Source organism: Fukomys damarensis, unplaced genomic scaffold (genome assembly GCF_012274545.1).
Source record: "Fukomys damarensis isolate Sample0158 unplaced genomic scaffold, DMR_v1.0_HiC HiC_scaffold_33, whole genome shotgun sequence".
Lineage (NCBI taxonomy): Eukaryota > Metazoa > Chordata > Mammalia > Rodentia > Bathyergidae > Fukomys > Fukomys damarensis.
Window position 1 is genome coordinate 21,672,257 of NW_022900945.1, and position 17,153 is coordinate 21,689,409.

Here is a 17,153-nt window from a genome sequence, read left to right on the forward strand (position 1 = left end):
TCCTAAAAAAAAAAAAAAAAAAAGCCAAAGGTTTTATAATTTCTGCCTTTTTGTTTCTTCTTTTCCTATCCTTCACCTGTGGGTATCTTTTTAGATTCATAAAAAAGGGTAACAATGACTCATTATCATTCAAGGACTGATAATACAGAGTTTGAATTTTTAACATCAGACACTTTAAATTTCAACTTATACATTTCATTACATGTAGCACATTATTGAAATTATCTATGTTTTTGTCTGCCCCGCTAGGTTGTAAGCTTTTAAAGATAGAAATTCTGTCTTACTCTACCGTTCACATACAAGTGGCTAGCACCATTCTGGCAAAAATCTCAGTTGATGCAGTGTTTTCTGGCCTAAGACTCTCATGAAGATTTTTTTCTTCACGTCTTCCAGCTGGATGGAAAGTGATTCAGTGGACTGGAATTCACACGACACTCTAGCCTTGACACAACCTAGCAAACAAGCTGGCTGAAACTGCAACCACTGTTAACATTAGGAAAATAATACTTTGTAGTAATTGAATCCTAGAAAATCTCCATCTCCATTCAGTACAGAGGACAATGTAACGGTCTGAGAGCAGAAGTCCTGGAAATGCTTCTGTGACTGACACTGTCAGCTCCACCCCTATGTTCTAACTTTTCTCTAAGTGACTGGTGCATTCCATTTAATTACACATCCCAGTGTACAACACACTAAAAGCCTCCCACTGCATTTTATTTTAACTCACTCTAATGCATTTGATAGAGTTGTCTCAAGACGTACAAGTTTCTTTGAAAAGTACTCATTAGTGAACATTTCTTGTGCCCCAAACACAATGGTTTTCAGTTTTACTCATTTGCATGGACATAAGTAGAAGGGATTACTTTTGACTTCCATATTCCATCAAAGGTATAAAGCACAGTTTACCTACCCACATTTTTAAGGCCTCCTATTCTTTGCTACCATCTGTAATTCTTCAGTGAGTATACATTTTTACTTATAGGTCTTGGATGTATGCCTAATTTCACAGAGTACTGTCACATTTCCTTATGGGGTGGCTGAACTTTTCATACTCCCATCAGCAGGTTATAGTTCTCTTTTTTCCTCATCCTTGCCAATACTTGATATTGTGATTTTTTTAATCTTTGTCACTTTGATAGATATAAAATGAAATACCATAGTTATAACATAGGTTGAATATCATTTCACAGAATTACTGGTTGTTTTTTATTTCCCCTTTTTTGAATTACTGATTATATGCTTTCCTATTTTTTTTTCATTTTGGATATTGTATTTGTGATAGTCATTTGTAGACATTTCTTACTCCTAGATTTTTGTTTGTTTTAGAATTTCAAAACCTTCTTCCAGACTATATTATGCCTCCTTTATGCCATTATCAAGTGACAAGAAATCCTTAATTTTTATGTTGTTAAATTCATTAAATTTCCCCTTTAGTTTGTCTTTTGTGCATCCTTTTTGAGATCCTTTCTACTCAAAGATTACAAAGATATTCTTCTGTATTTTCTTCTACTAACTTTACAGTTATATCTTTTCCTTCTGTACTTCCATTTGGTACATTTTTAATGCATGGTAGGGATTGAGCTTTAGTTTTCCACATCAAAATTAACTACTTTTGCATTGATTTGTGATATAACTGCAGTCATAACCAAAATCATATGTATGTGTGTGTGAATATATAAACATATATACCACAAGTATATCAAAACCATAGGCAAAAATGGGATGGAGAAATCAATGGAAAAGATATACTTGCCTTTCATTTGACTGGTTCAATTTTTAGATAGAGTTTTGTAGTTTTACACTGTATTTTACAACCTAATGGAATACACTCTGTACATGGGCCAGAGTTCTCCAGGGAAACTGAACCATAGGATCAATAGGAAAGAAAGAGGTGCAAGATGGAATCCAGGAAATGCTGGCAGTGTGATTCAGTTCAAGTCCAAATGCCTAAAACCAGAGGAGATAACAGTACACCTCAGTCTCAGGCCAAAGACCTGAGGATCAGGGCAGCTGCTGATATGAATCCCAGAGTCTGAAGGCCCAAACTCAGGAGCTCTGATGTCTAGGTGGGCAGGAGCGGATGGGTTCCATAGGTCAAGAAGAGGGAGAGTTTGCTTCCTGCACCTTTTCATTCCATTCGGGCCTCCTCCAACATTAAATGTTGCCTCCACATGGGCAAGGTCAAATCTTCCTCTGTCTACTGACTCAAATGCTAATCTCTTCTGGAAACACATTCACAGACATACCCAGAAATATCATTTAGTCTACTCGAATTGACACAGAAAATTAAAATTAGCCATCTCACTCATATTACTCAAAATTGTTTGGCCTCTTTTTCCAATGTAAATTGTGATTATCCTATTTCAGTTAGAGATTGCTAATCTAAATAGATGCTACTGATGTTTGTTGCAATAATGGCTGGCATTCTAGTCTTGCTCCTATTCTCAAAAGGAAATGCTTTGCTATCTCTCTAAGGAGGATAACATTTGCTGCACTTTTCCAGTAGGTAGAGTTCAGTAAGGAATTTCTACCATTCTTATTTTTCTGAAAACTTTAATCAATAACTTTTGAGAATGTTTTGTGGAACTGTCAGTGTTCTAGGACCTCTGGATACAATGGTGAACAAAATTCAAACCATACAGTTGAAAAAATAATCAATAAATTAGTTAATTAGTATAACCCTGGATGAAAATGCTTAAGTAGCACAAATTCTGGGTTCCTCACCCAAGTCTAGTCCCTAATCCACTTTTTAAAAATACTGAGATACTGAGAAAAACCACAGGAGCATTGCCAGCGAAGGGAGCATTAAACTTGTGCTTGTGGACTACTAGCATTGCCCTGAGGCAAGAGGCAGCTGACACAGGGTGGGAAAATAAAAGAAAACAGGACACCCATGCTGTCCCTACTTCCCTTCCACTTTAACTCCTGCCCATCCCCACTGCTCCCATGTTTGCATCATTCAAACTTCAGATCCAGGTAGTCTCACAGGGTAGCAGAGCAACACAAAAGCCCTGTGTTTTTGTCTCTGAGAGAAACATGAGAACTACCTAACTTCAGCCAAGCAGCTTCTCACTCTGATCACTCCAAACCCCCAGAGTCAATGGATTATAATCTATGTCTTTCACTTCAGTTGCTTCCCCGTCGAACGCAAAATGTGAAGGTATGATCTAAGTGATTATTTAGTAGGTTATAGTTTTCTGGTGTTTAGTCTGTTTACCTTAGATCTCTCACTGTATCTCTGTCTCTCTCTCTCTGGTGCACATGTGCACATCCACACACACGCAAAAACACAGAGGAAGATCTATAGAACTGACCTGCAAGTGTGGCCTTTCTCTATTTGCATTATGTAACAGCATAATTGGCACTTTCAGGGAGAAATGAACTAGCAGGCACAGAAAACAAAACAGTTAAAGACCACAACTCTTTCAATGTACTGCAATAAAAATGCCATTAGAAGGAGATATTTTATAATAGACAGATCAAGATTTCAAAATTGAAAAAATTGTTAAAATAAATAGAGGAAGGTATTAGTAGTGCAAAGCAAAAATGTTAAAAAGAGACAAGAAAAGTTGACAATTTTGAATAGGGCATCCAAGGATGGTTAGAAAAGTAGCATTTCAATAAAGACCAAAAAGAAGTCATGTGGATATCTGGAAGAACAGCAAAGCAATCCAAACTAGTGACAGCCAAGTGCTGATCTAGAGTCAGTAGAGGAGAGGGAGATGCACAGGACATGAGACACTACAGGAAAGAGGGTAGATGTTGGGGGTCTTAGAAGCCATGATGTTATTGTTACAACTGGCTTCTGAGGTGGAGAAAGCCATTGGAGTGCTCTGAGCCAAGTGAGATAATCTAACTTACGTTTTAACAGGATTATTCTGCCATAAGTTCCATAAAGAGAGCAAAGCTGATAACAGAAAGACGATATAACAGACCATGGTGGGCAAAATAATGCCAACTATGACTGCAGTGGCAGCAGGGAGGTATTGAGAATGGTCAGCTTCCAGATGGAACAGAGGAAAGAGTGACCACTTTCTGAGTTAGGGAAGATAAAAAAAGGAGTGGACTTTGGCCAGAATATCAAGAACTCATTTTTGTATCTGTTCACTTTGAGAATACTTAGAAGACATCAAATGTAGATGTTCATTAGGTAAATGGCTATCAAGATTCTGTCACTCAGATATAAAGGTTCTGAAATTGATGTTATTAAAGTAATAAAAAAGTCCTTTAATGCAATGAAAGAATGGATATGTCTTCTGATGTTGAATAAGCATTTCATTTCCAGATTAAAAAAAAAAAAGCACTTGGTCATGAAATAATAGTTTTAACCCAGTGCAACATTTAGTTAGCTAGTACTTTAAATGGGATATTTGTATCTGTATGCAGGAGTAGTACTGACCTATAAACGTTTTCCTGACCTCTCCTTATCCAGTAGTGGTAGCAAGGTTTTATTTACCTCATAAAAAGAATATGACAGTTTCCTCCTTTTCTCATATTTTAACCTGTTTAAGATAAATTCTATGCTAGGTAGGCCATGAAATGGATTTGAGGTTTTATTCTAAATGTGATGGGATGGTAGTACATGGTTTTGATGAAGAAGATGACAAAATCTGATTAATTTGCTAAAAGATTATTGGACTATGAGATGGAAAGTGAATTGTAAGAGCCTTCTCAGCAGCACAGGTGAGAGTGGATAGTACCTTGGGCCAGAATGACAGTGGTGAAGATGGACGAAAGCAGATAGATTCACAAAGTATTTTGGAACCTGGTGATGTGTGGGTAAACATGTGTCTTGACAAGAGGAAGTGGCAATCATTGTGATTTTTAAAAGTCAAGATAATCCTGTAAAAGCAGAACAAGAGCCACACCAGACACACAGTATCTTTATCCCTACTCTCACCATAAATTAGACGTACTAATTATATTAAAATTGATATTAGCAAAAGTAAGCTAAATTACAAAACTTCCAACAAGATATTCTGTGCTTACAAAGAAACATTTTAATGATCATTTTGCATTATTTCCAGGTACAAAACAATTTAGCAAAAAAATCCTACACTGGCATTTTGTTAAATTAAAAACAAAAAAAAAACAGGTGTTTTTGTCAAGCAAGAACATTGAGCTCCCAATCCTGACCTTGTGGAAGGTGGGAAAGAGCATAACAACTCCAACCATCAGAAATGGGAGCCGACAGACCTCTGCCTACAGTGTCATCTGCGGGCTCAGCATCACCCAGAAGGATTCAAGACACAGGCGCTAGCTGGAACAAAGCTTGATGCAGCAAGGCCAGCTCTGCACTGAGCCTCAGTCTCCATGGCTAACGTATCCCTCCCCAGAGTCACCCAGAGTCCTGCATGTCACCTCTCATGGTGGTGAAGACCGCATTTTCTTTCCCAGAGGAGTGAGGGTTAGACTACCAGGTACCTTAAGAAAGTTTATTTTGTACCCACAGCAGGGAAAGACTCTGGAACCCAGCAGCAGGTCCACACCTGACCTCTACACAGAAGAACGTTCCAGGCCCAGGACACCACTGGCAACCCCGAGGAAGGGCACCTGCTGGTACAACAGCTGATGACTCAATTTTTATTCTATTTGTTGTTTCATCAACTATTTTTTAGACACATATCAGAGGGACTACTGGTAGAAATTACAAAACATTATTTAAAAGAATTATTCAAGAGTGTTGTAGGATAAAATTTGATTTTCTAATCTAACCTTCTCCAGCATGTGTCTCACTGATTGAGAAATATTATCGATTTGGAAAGTAGTAAAAAAATAATTTTACAATGATTTGTAGTACATCAAATGTATCACAGAGAATCAAAGGTAGAAAACGCTCACAAAACTCTCATTGGAAACATGTATCTGCAAAATAAAATGTTTTTCACCCTTTCAAAACCAGCAGGTGGGTTATGGAATTCCACCATCTCAAGTAATTTCAGTCTCTGGAGCTGAAATTGCTTAAATCTTTATCACTATAGCTCTTACTTGTAAGACATTTAAAATCAGAGCAGCCTTGAAATCTGCCAAAAGTCTCTCAAACTGAGGAACTTATTGTCAGTCACCTCCAGGAGACTGTTCAACTTTATGAATCAAACAGATCTATTAGACCTTACTTAAAAGGTTCTATCTGTTTAAGACAATCAACAAAACGTATCAAAATGCAGAGAGGCAACAAACTAATACGCTATCAGTGACAACATCCACAGAAATAGATTGAAAAGGTCAAGAGGAATTTACTGCAGGCTTCTTTTAAGTACTCTACTTGTGTGAAAAACAAACCTATGTATTCATGAAAAAAAATCAGAAATCTAATTCCCAAATATATCAAGCTAACATACTATGGTCTCTGAAAACATACTGAAAAAAACAAGACCTAGACCTTTAAAAGGCAAAAAACATGACTCCTAAAATATAAATACTGCATTGGCAGAATTTGTAACCCAATTGGGGACTCTAATCTAGTGTTTACTGATACAATTTTGGGAGAAACCATGCCACTTTGATGACATTTTACTTTTCAGTTACACTGTTGCCACTTTTGAGGCTATGTATGTTTGTTTCTCTCACCTTAATCCTCAATGTTATTTAGGGGAGGGAATCTGATAACACGGAAAAATGATGAATTTCAAAATTGGAAAATTTGAGTTTGAGCCTCCATGGCTGGCACTGTTTATACACTGAAACAGGACCAGTCACTGAACCTCAGTTTTCTCCTCTTTAAGTGGGTTTACTTACAATGGCTACTTCCCAAGTTTTTAACAAGATGTATGAGAAATAAATGTGCAAATTCTGGAGCACTCTACAGATATTAATAACTCTTACAGCATATCCTTGTATCCCCCAGGGTAAAGCACAATACTTTGAACATTAAAGGCACTCAATACTGCTTGTTGAATGGAACATGCTCAACTGAAATAGTGAATTAATCTTACATGGTAAGAATTGAGAGGTTTGCTCTTCATAAGGCACATTTCAGGGCAGAGGAGAGTTAAGTAAGCCTTGTTTCCCTTAGGCTCATAGCATGCCTAATGACCTCAAGCTAACTCCTGGCACCTAGAGTTTATTACTTCCTTGATTTAGAGCAAACCCCTCTCCTATCCTCAGTTGTCTACTGCTCAACTTATTTTCCTAAAACTCAAAATATTTATTTGCCAACTGGGCAAACTAACCTTCACAAAAGGAGAAGAGAAAGATAAGAGTATCCAATGACATCCCCTTCCTGTATTTTTTCAACACTTTTCTTTTTTGTGTTTACCACTTATTTCCTTACAAATCCTAAGTATACTCTTAAGTGAAATAAATAGGACAACACTTGAGTAGGTACCGAATAGTTTCTATGTGTGATCACTCTGAGCCATATTAAAGGTCTATTTTACTAAGAATGTTTAAAAATATAGATATTTGGTTGCTGTGTTTAATTAGTTTCACTGTAGTTTTGCAAGTTTCTGTAATTATCATGAAAACCTGAGTTTCATTTGGCCAAATTTGGAATCCCATCAGTAGAGTACTAAGCATCAGTTGAGAGCCACTGACCTCACAAATCAATCATTATTCTTAGAAAACAGGCTAAAGAAGAGATTCTCCAGATGTGTCTTCAGCATGCAGGTCTTCAGAGGTCTTGTGTCCTAGGATTTTTCAGAACTCTCTCACACACAATGAAACTCTATTTCATGATATTCCCCTCTCCCTGAATTCAGAGAGTTCCATATCAACAAAATTTCCTTGGAAAGTTAAAAGCTGTTTGTTCTCTTTGGTTTGATTTTGTTGATTTGATTTGCCTGTGGGGTAGTGAAGGATTTTTTACAGACTTGATACAGGGTACAAAAACCTTTCATTTTTAAACAGACTGAGTATATAGATCAATATTCATTTGCATATAGTTATGGTAAAGAAACTTTACCTTAGCCTTCGAATCCCAACTTCATTGTCATGCTCTATTCTAAACCACCTTCACTTACTTTACATGCAGGGAAAAGAACATGTTTATAAATGGAAAATGAAATAGTTTATAATTAAGAAAAATGAATGCTGTGACAGACAATATGCAAGGAATAAAAATGAAAAACATTTTGGTCCTTCTTTTGCTTTCTTGGTCTAACACATCTCTCCCTGATGAGCTGGTCTGACCACAGCTGGGCTTTACATTTCTGTAATTAGCACAGCAGAAGCCCTAGCAAGGGCACAGCTTTTCTTCTTCTATTGTTTGCACACTGGGGGGCTGGATTCTAAATGTCAGGATTCTAAGTGCTTCTTCCTATTAAAAAGTGTCCCATTAGCCCCACAAAACCAGTTTGAAAACCTTTCAAAATTCATTGCATCAGACCCCATATACTACATTAGATAGCTATTCTAGCAACAAGGATCTCCAAAGGGGTTGTCCATGTTTTGGGGGGAAAAATAAGAATGAAATGAATAAGTTTTTAGGTTGCCTTGTAGAAAGCTCTGATATACATTTTACATGTTCATGCACCAGACCCTCCCTCCAGATTGTTATTTTCCTGATAGTTATGTAATATGTAGGCCCAGTAAAATACTAGGCACTGATTTTATAACACTAAAAAATTACTGGAGAGTCTAACACCTAAAAGTTTTTTATAGTCCTAATTACTATAGTGTAGGGGTGGCAAAGAACTAAATTAATTGTTCTACTTTAATCCTCTTATGCGATTCCAATACCTGGACATAAAACTGCAGATTAACTTAAGAGAAAGAAACCCAGTGTTGTTTAGTTTGTTTGAAAGTTCATGTAACTTGGGTGCCACACACTTGTATCAACTCATCTGTTTTCTTAAGTTATATCAAACCCTGAAGACCATGAAGGAACCAGAAGAGTTATCATTGTTCTGGGAACTGTGCAAGACATTATGGCTATTAGCAACAACATGGTTTAAAATTCAGCGGAGGGAAGCTTTACTCACTATCACAAGATCACAGATCCATAACATGAAGGGCAAGAATTGGGCTGTTGGAGGAAGGTAGGTAGAGCATATAAGAAAGATGAGGGATATGATTTCTCTCCTCTAGTGGATTACATCTCCACAATAAAAATTGAGAACCTATGCATTAGATAAAATGTCCCAACTGCCCCTCTTGTCTTTCTCTTACAAAGGATGGATTTGTTGCCACCATCATCAGGACAGATTTCATGAAAAGAGATATTATATTGAATATTGACTGGTTAATAATTTTATCCTCACATATCATCACCCCATTAAGTGGCCATGCACTTATCTATACAATAGTTTTATTTTTGTTTTGTTTTTAGAAAATAAAATATAGTAGACAGCTTAAGGAGAGAAAAAATAATTAGAAATATCGCACCTTGTATTCACTTTAGTCTGCTCTGTTCTTACTGTAATCTCTAGTGATAACATTCATCATGACCCTTGTAAACTCCCATCATTTCTCTTTAAACAGCACTGCATTTGGCCTACAATAGAAAGAACATTGTGGGTAGTCACAATACAATTTGTGAATTTTAAATTCATTAATCCTCCCTGAATAAAATGTATACTTTTATCTATATGTATGTGTGTATATGTGTGCGTGCTTAAAGGTGCAAAGCGAAGTACTCAATAGTAGAGCATAGTGCTATCTGTGTGAACTTTCTGTGACTATGAAGATGTTCTATATCTATACAGTCTTATATGAGGCTAGGTGATGCTACTGAATTCTCAAAATGTGGTTAATGTGACTGAAATTTTTCATAGTAAATTAAAATATGTGACCAGTGGCTACTATATTGGGCAGAACACATGTAGATGATCATTGAATTTATTAGACACCTATGGGCACAAAGAAATGTTCTGTTTGTTCACAGACCAATCTCAAAATATAAACAATAGTAGTCTTGATATATGGTACTTGTTATAACCTAGACAATTATAACATTACCATAAACTAAGTGGTTTACTTCAAAGGCTGAAAAGTCCAACATCACATTGCCAGCAGATTCATTCAGTGCCCGATGAGGACCTTTTTCCTGGTTTGTAGATCGTAGGCCTTCTCATTGTGTCCTAAATAGAGAAAGAGGTGAAAAAGCTCCCTCAGGACTGTTTCATAAGGATAGATGGCATAATAACTTCTTCAAGGGCACTGTTATCATCACTCTGGGAGTTAGAATATCAACTTGAATTTTTGAGGGAGCACAAGCATTCAGACTATGGTATTCAGTCCCTGGACCTCTGAAATCCATGTTCCTGTCACATGCAAAAGGCACCCATTTCATCCTGAGAGTCCCAAAAATCTAACTCATTTCAGCATCAACACAAAAGTTCAAAATCAAGACTCATCTAATCTGCAATAATACATAAGATCCTAATAAGATTACTGACATTTAGAAATGGGGAGAAAGGAGCTAAAGGTGTAGGGAAGGTGGGATGGGTAGGGGAAGGGCAATAAGGGAAAAGAAAAAAAATGTGAGATAATGAATAGATGAAAATAAAGTGTTTGTACATGGGGAGGGGAGGAGGGGGTGAAGGGAGGGCAGGGGTAAGGGGAAAAAATGAGAATCAAGACTTGTCATGTAGAGGTACAAGATCCCAACAATGAATGTAACTGTACTGTATCCCTAAAATGTACCAATAAACTCAATTAAAGCTGAAAAAAAAAAAGACTCATCTAAACATCATTTAAATCAGACATTGATCAGACTAAAGGAACTACTAATCCTAAGTCAAATTTCTCTCTAGTTTTGAACTGTAGAACCAAACAAATTATACATATCCAAAATACAATAATAGGACATATGTAGAATACATATACTTATTGCATGAGGGAAAAAAGAAGATTGTAACAGTTCCCAAAAAATTCCAAAATCAAAAGTTCATGATGACCCAGCAAGAAGACTTTCATTAGATGTTGACTTTGATTTTGGACTCCCAGCCTTCAGATCTGTGGGAAGTAAATTTTTCTCTTTATAAATTATCCAGTCTGTTGCATTTTGGCTCAGCCACACAAAATTGCCTAAAACATGACCTGTGATAGAAAGGGCAGCACTAATAATCCCTAATCCTTTTCAGGGTCTTTTTGTAATTGTCTTGATGAATACCACCAGGCTCATCCATACTAATCTCCTTATCTAACAGTCACTTGGCTACACCCTTATATTCTTTCCCAAATATGTTTTCTCATATTTTACAACATAGATAGGCTGTGAGTTTACTGATCTTTAAGTTCTGCTTCTCTTTTGAGAAATTTTGAGAGATTTTTGAGAGCAGATTCTCTCCTCACTCATTTTATTATAAGTATTCAACAACAGAAGCCAAGCTCTAACTTTTGAGTTTTCTTCAAAGTTTCCTCAGCTAAATATTGTATTTCATAGCTCACACATTCTACCTTTCACAAAAAAACTCTAAGGCACAAACGCAATTCAAACCAAACCTCTGTGTATTTATAGCATGGATTCCCTTACCTCTAGTGTTCAATGGCATGTTCTTGCCTTCTGTTTGAGACATCATCAGAAGGACCTTTACCATCCATGTTTTTAACAATATTCTGTTTAAGACCACCTACCTCTACTTTATGAAGATCAAAGTTTTTCTCTCAGCTGCCTGCTTCTTTTAAGCACTCGTAAGAATCACCCTTGGTGTTCTCTTCGTGATAATATAGGCTTATTTTAGCATGCACCTAAACACTCTTCTAGTTTCACCCCATTACCCAGTTCCAGAGCCACTTTATTTTAGGTATTTATTATTGCAGCACCCTTCCTTCAATACCAATTTTCCATTTTTCAGACTATTCAAGTTACTATAACAACATATCATAGACCAGATGGGTTATTTAAAAAACAGGTGTATTTCTCACAGTTGTAGAACTAGGGAAGTCTAAGATCAAGGCACAGGCAGATTTTGTCTGGTGAGGGCTCACTTTCTTATAATTAGCACGTTCCTTCTATGTCCTTGCAGAGCAGCGAGGCCAAGGCAGCTCTCTGAGACCTCTTTTATAGGAGCGCTAATCTTACTCATGAGACTTCTGCCCTAATATAATCATCTTCCAACGTTCCCACCTCAATATCGTCACTTTGGGAGCTAGAATTTAAGCTCATGAATGAATTTGGGGGTGGAGGATCAACATTTAGAAACAAGGCATGCAGCGAATCCAAGATCCAGTGACGTCAGAGACTCCTCTAAGAACTGTCATTGATTCAACTGGAATGAGAGAGCATAGAGCAATTTGTGTCATAAGATGTTGTAAGTCAGGACTGGACACAGACACATCCACATATATTCCATTGACTAGAGCTTAAGCATACATCTATGTACCACCAATGAAAGTCACAAATATAGCAGTACATCCAGGAAGAGAGGGAAAGATACTGACAACCAGAGAATAGTATGTGCTATTATAAGATATTTCATTTTTCACTACATTTCTGTATTTTGTAAATTTCCTATAAGACCAAATGTGTGCCCCAAACCACAGAAACACAAAGTAAGATATTTAAAAAGAATAGCAAATCTCTTTCCATGAGAAGATCCTGATAATTATTACTTAAGGTACATGAGTGTAGACTTTTCAGGCCTTTTGTAGGATTATTCCTGGAATATAAGCTTTGTTTATAGAAGATGTGAGGATTTCAAGCCAAAGAAGACATTAGACATCATCTGTTTACCTGTCAGATAAGGCAGTATGTTTCAACATTTTTTTCATTATTGTTCCCCCAATGAAAGAACCTTTTTAAAACATTTTATTCCTAAACACCGCGTATGACGTTTTAACAACACAGCTATGCTATATATCTATTTTGTAGTGATTATATACTTTTGCTTTACAAGTTAAACGCGTAAGACTTTTTTCTCTCATTGCAAGAACCAATCTGCAACCCCTTGGAGCACTAGCACCATGAGATAAGGAATCTCTGAGTCCAGAGAAGTTATTTATCCAAAGCCTCAAAACTAATTAGTTGATCAACTAAAAATGAAACCCAAATGTCCCAGGCATCCAATACAATACTATTTCACTAGAGTCTATGCACTTCAGCATCTCAGTTACCCACAATGTATGAAAGGAGAGAGCGATATTCTCAATATTTTATATGATATAGACACTGGTTGGAGGTGTTCTTGTTTATTTGCTTTTTGGTTCATTTATTTTATTTCTCTCTTACATTTATTTTTCCCCCTGTGTAGTAAATAACACATGCAGAGCCAGACCTACATTTTTAATACCATCATTTGTAAAAATGCCATGGAAGATGAAATGAAAGTCATCAAACTGAGACTCACACACTGTCATCTATCTAATGACCTGATGACTTATTCAGGTCACGTGATTCCCCTCTGTAAGCATCCCTCAAGGTTAAAGAACAGCGAGTGTTAGAAACATGGCCCAGTTACACCTTCTCAAATACTAGCTCAAAACTTTTTATAAAAGTCTGAATGTTGCCACTACAGCAAGAATCGGGATAGCTAAATTTCCAAAGGAAATAGCATTGTCATTATTTTCAGCCAAGGACTAATAGAAAAAAATAAAACACAAGCACCTCTCTGAATAAGCAAGCACCTACCTGAAAAAGCTCCACGTTCAGGGCAGACAACAAGGGTCAGATGTGTGCCACACTCTTTTTTTATTTTATTGAGTTTAGTGGTATATTTTAGGTATACAGTACTGTTAACATCCATTATTGGGATCTTGTACCCTTACCTGACAGGTCTTGGTTCTCAGTTTTCCCCACACCCCTACCCTCCCTTCACCCTCTCCACCCTACCCTATTTACAAAGACTTTGTAATGTTCTTTTCTTTTAGTGGGACAGATACAATTATCACTTTCAACATGAGCCACTAACTTTGTTACTTAAAAAGATCATCTCTTAGAGTCCATAGTGCTAGCATTCTAGATCATTTTCTACTACCTTGCCACCACCACCAACAACAACAACAACAACAAATTCTGACTGAAATTACACTATCTGACCTTTGCATTAATGTTCTTGACTCTTGTCTGTCAAGCTAATAAAGAGTTTGGGGAATCGTGCAGACTCATCTGGAAATGATAGAATTTCTGCATTTGTCTTTCTTCCCTGGACATCAATGGCTTTTTGTCAGTCCTCTTCACTCAGTGCATGGCACATGAAGCCATTTCATCGTAGTTGTCCATTAACTTCAAGCATTATGACAAGAACAAAGCAAGCCCCTAAAGAAACTGAACTCAAACACTCATATTAAATTTCTTCAATTCCTCAGCTTATAAGGTGCTGTTTTCAATTGTCAATAATGTTCATAAGAGTAAGTGATATCCATTACTAATTAAAACAAGCTGTTTAAACAAACACAAAAGGTCACCAAGCTTGTAGATCAACATATTCATGCTATTGTTTGGTTCCTGGTGCATTACCATCTGATGATTTATTTCTATCTAGTCACCTTTTTTTTAAGTAACGAATATAGAGAATAAACAGACAGAAAGCAATCTTCCACAATAGGTGCCGAGAGGCCTAGGGTTTCAGTGTGGCAGCGGATATTGTTTCTTTAAGATCAGTAATAATGCTTTGTATTGCCGCAAATGAAAGCACAGAAATTTTCATTTATTTTCCCTTGGTCTGTGGGATCAAAAGCATAAACTAGAAAGAAAATGCAGTTTTTAGTAGGAAAAGCAACACCTGTAGTTTGCTGCAAGATTTTTAAACAATCTTTTATCTATACGGATATGCTACTAAGGTACAAATAAAATGTCTGCCATGCTAAACAATAGCTTATTTTCAAAGTTTTATTTATTTTTATGCCACTCTGTCCCCCATAAAATATTTTGAAACTATTTGCTCAATCTTTGCTTGAGCTCTGACATTTGAAATTGACTTTTCTTTTAAAATTGTATTCCCCAACAGTATATTAATTACATAGAGGATATAATCTCTAAATTAATATCAAAACAATTGAATAAGCCAGTATAAAAGTCAGATAGGCTTCTTAAGCTACTTAATATTAAGTTGTGTGATTCATTTATTATAATCAATCAACAGAAGAATTATCAACAGAAGTGGAAGGTAGGAATAATTTACATTAGTAAAATCCAATGATAATTCCCAAATCTCACTTTAGCCAACATTATCAGCTTTCTCTTCCAAAGCTTTTATCCAAAGTTCTTTTACATAACAGAATTTTAACTCTTTATTTAATTTTCTTCTAGCCCAAGATTTGGTCATACAGATTTTGATGGAAGGAAAAGTGGAAAATACTCGTGGTTCATCTACTCCATCTCTGTCTGAATGGTAAACTCCTCAAACATATTATTTTATTTCATTCTCATGCCAGTTTTAAGTAATATTATCCACAATTTGCAAATAGGGTTACTAAAGCTCAAAGAGTTTACGTAACTTATTAGTGAGGACTAGAGTCAGGCCAAAACTCCATTTATATAATCAAGTCCAGCAGCCCTGTGAATTGACTCTAAATTCAATGTGATACTTTCATTTTAGCCAAACAAAAGATGTACTGAGTTTGAAAGTTTTAAATGGTATTTAGTTGCAGTACATAATGGAGTTGCCTTATTCCATTTTGACCCTGTGATTATACATATTGTGACTCTGCTTCTAACTTTGCAACATTATAGTTCTTTGGTGCATAGAAGCACTTCATTAGTTACTATGCAGTAAAAACAATACAGCTGTATAGTAATGTTGACTTTGCCATTCAACGCAAAAAGCAAAAAACAAAAAAAAGAACTTCAGATGTTTGTATCTTGAGAGCCTTGAAAATTGTGATTCTTTGTCATATTCTGAAATTCTGCAAACTTGTATCCATCACTTAAACTCCATTCAACCATGTTCTCATCTTACTGTCTACAGAATTAAAGTAGGCACGTTTTTTGGTCCTTATAATGCTGTGGGGAAACTAGCACCTTAAAGGAAGGATGCATAAGACAGTGCACTGGAGCTTAATGCTCGCTCTTGCCCTGCTCATCTAAGTAGTTTCTAGTTTAAATGAAGTCAGCCAAAATGAATACGTTTTGCCAAGTTATGAACTCACTTTTCAGTCAGCATTTTATTTCAGCAAATTAAGTTTAAAACTTTTTCTCACTTCCGCAGCCCTTGGTTTAATACATCTTGAATGATCAAAAGTGCAAGAAATGTATTAAATGTTTCTACACTTTTGTGAAAATTTTAAGCTTCACAAATACTCAACATGAAAATAGAATGCCTTTTAGTTTTGAGGAGACAGAATTACTGAGTTACATGTCCCTAGTTTCTAAATTATAATGAGAATGCCACTTCTGTTTTTAAAATTTTTCTGAAATATAAAACATCATAAATGGAAGTGAAGATATTTCCAATAATAAGAAAATAAAAGGTTCATTCAGCTTTCTATCTCCACGAGGATCCTTCATTATCTTTCCTTTTTTCTTCCTTCCCACTTAACAGGGCATTAACATCTTCACCAGAGCCTTATTAGGAAAATCAAAGGAAGTAATATTGAAAACCATGGATGTCTGTTTTGTCTTTTCTATTCTGATACAGAGTTTGGTGGAGTACAAAGTTTTCACTACAGAGTAAAGTGCACAACCTTATGACTTGCAAGACTGAGTTTCTTCAAGTCCATGAGAGGTAGCTATAGACTACTTTCTTCATAATATTAAGAAGGAATAACTCTAGTCTGGCATAGGATGTTTTATGAATTGTACAGTTGTTCATTAAACCCTAAGAAAATAAAAGGACTTTGTTACATAATCACCTCTGAATGCCACTCTTAAAGAACTTCTTAAAGAACATAGGATTTAATAGAAGGCCTGGATTGAAATTTCAGTCTTGTATTTATTGCATGACCTCAGACCTCAGAATGGTCATTTAACACTTTCAGAGCTCAATTTCTTCATATATGAAGTTGAAATAATATTACATTAATGTATTATAAGGATAAAATGAGATAACACATTTAGAGTACTTACCATAGTATATGGCCACCAAAAGGTATTCAGAAATGTCAGAGAGACTTCTAAAACTCTAGTGCTCCCAATAAAGTGTGTAAGTCAGTGAACATGATCCAAAGGCCCGATTCTTATCCATTTTATTTCCCATGAAAAATATCTCAAATCAAAATCCCACCAGAGGACTTTGCAGAGTAGGGAAGACCAAAGGACAAAAATAGGGCTCCAATAAGCTGCAGTGAAAATTTCAACTCTACCACATCCTCAGGTGCACACATACCTGGATTCA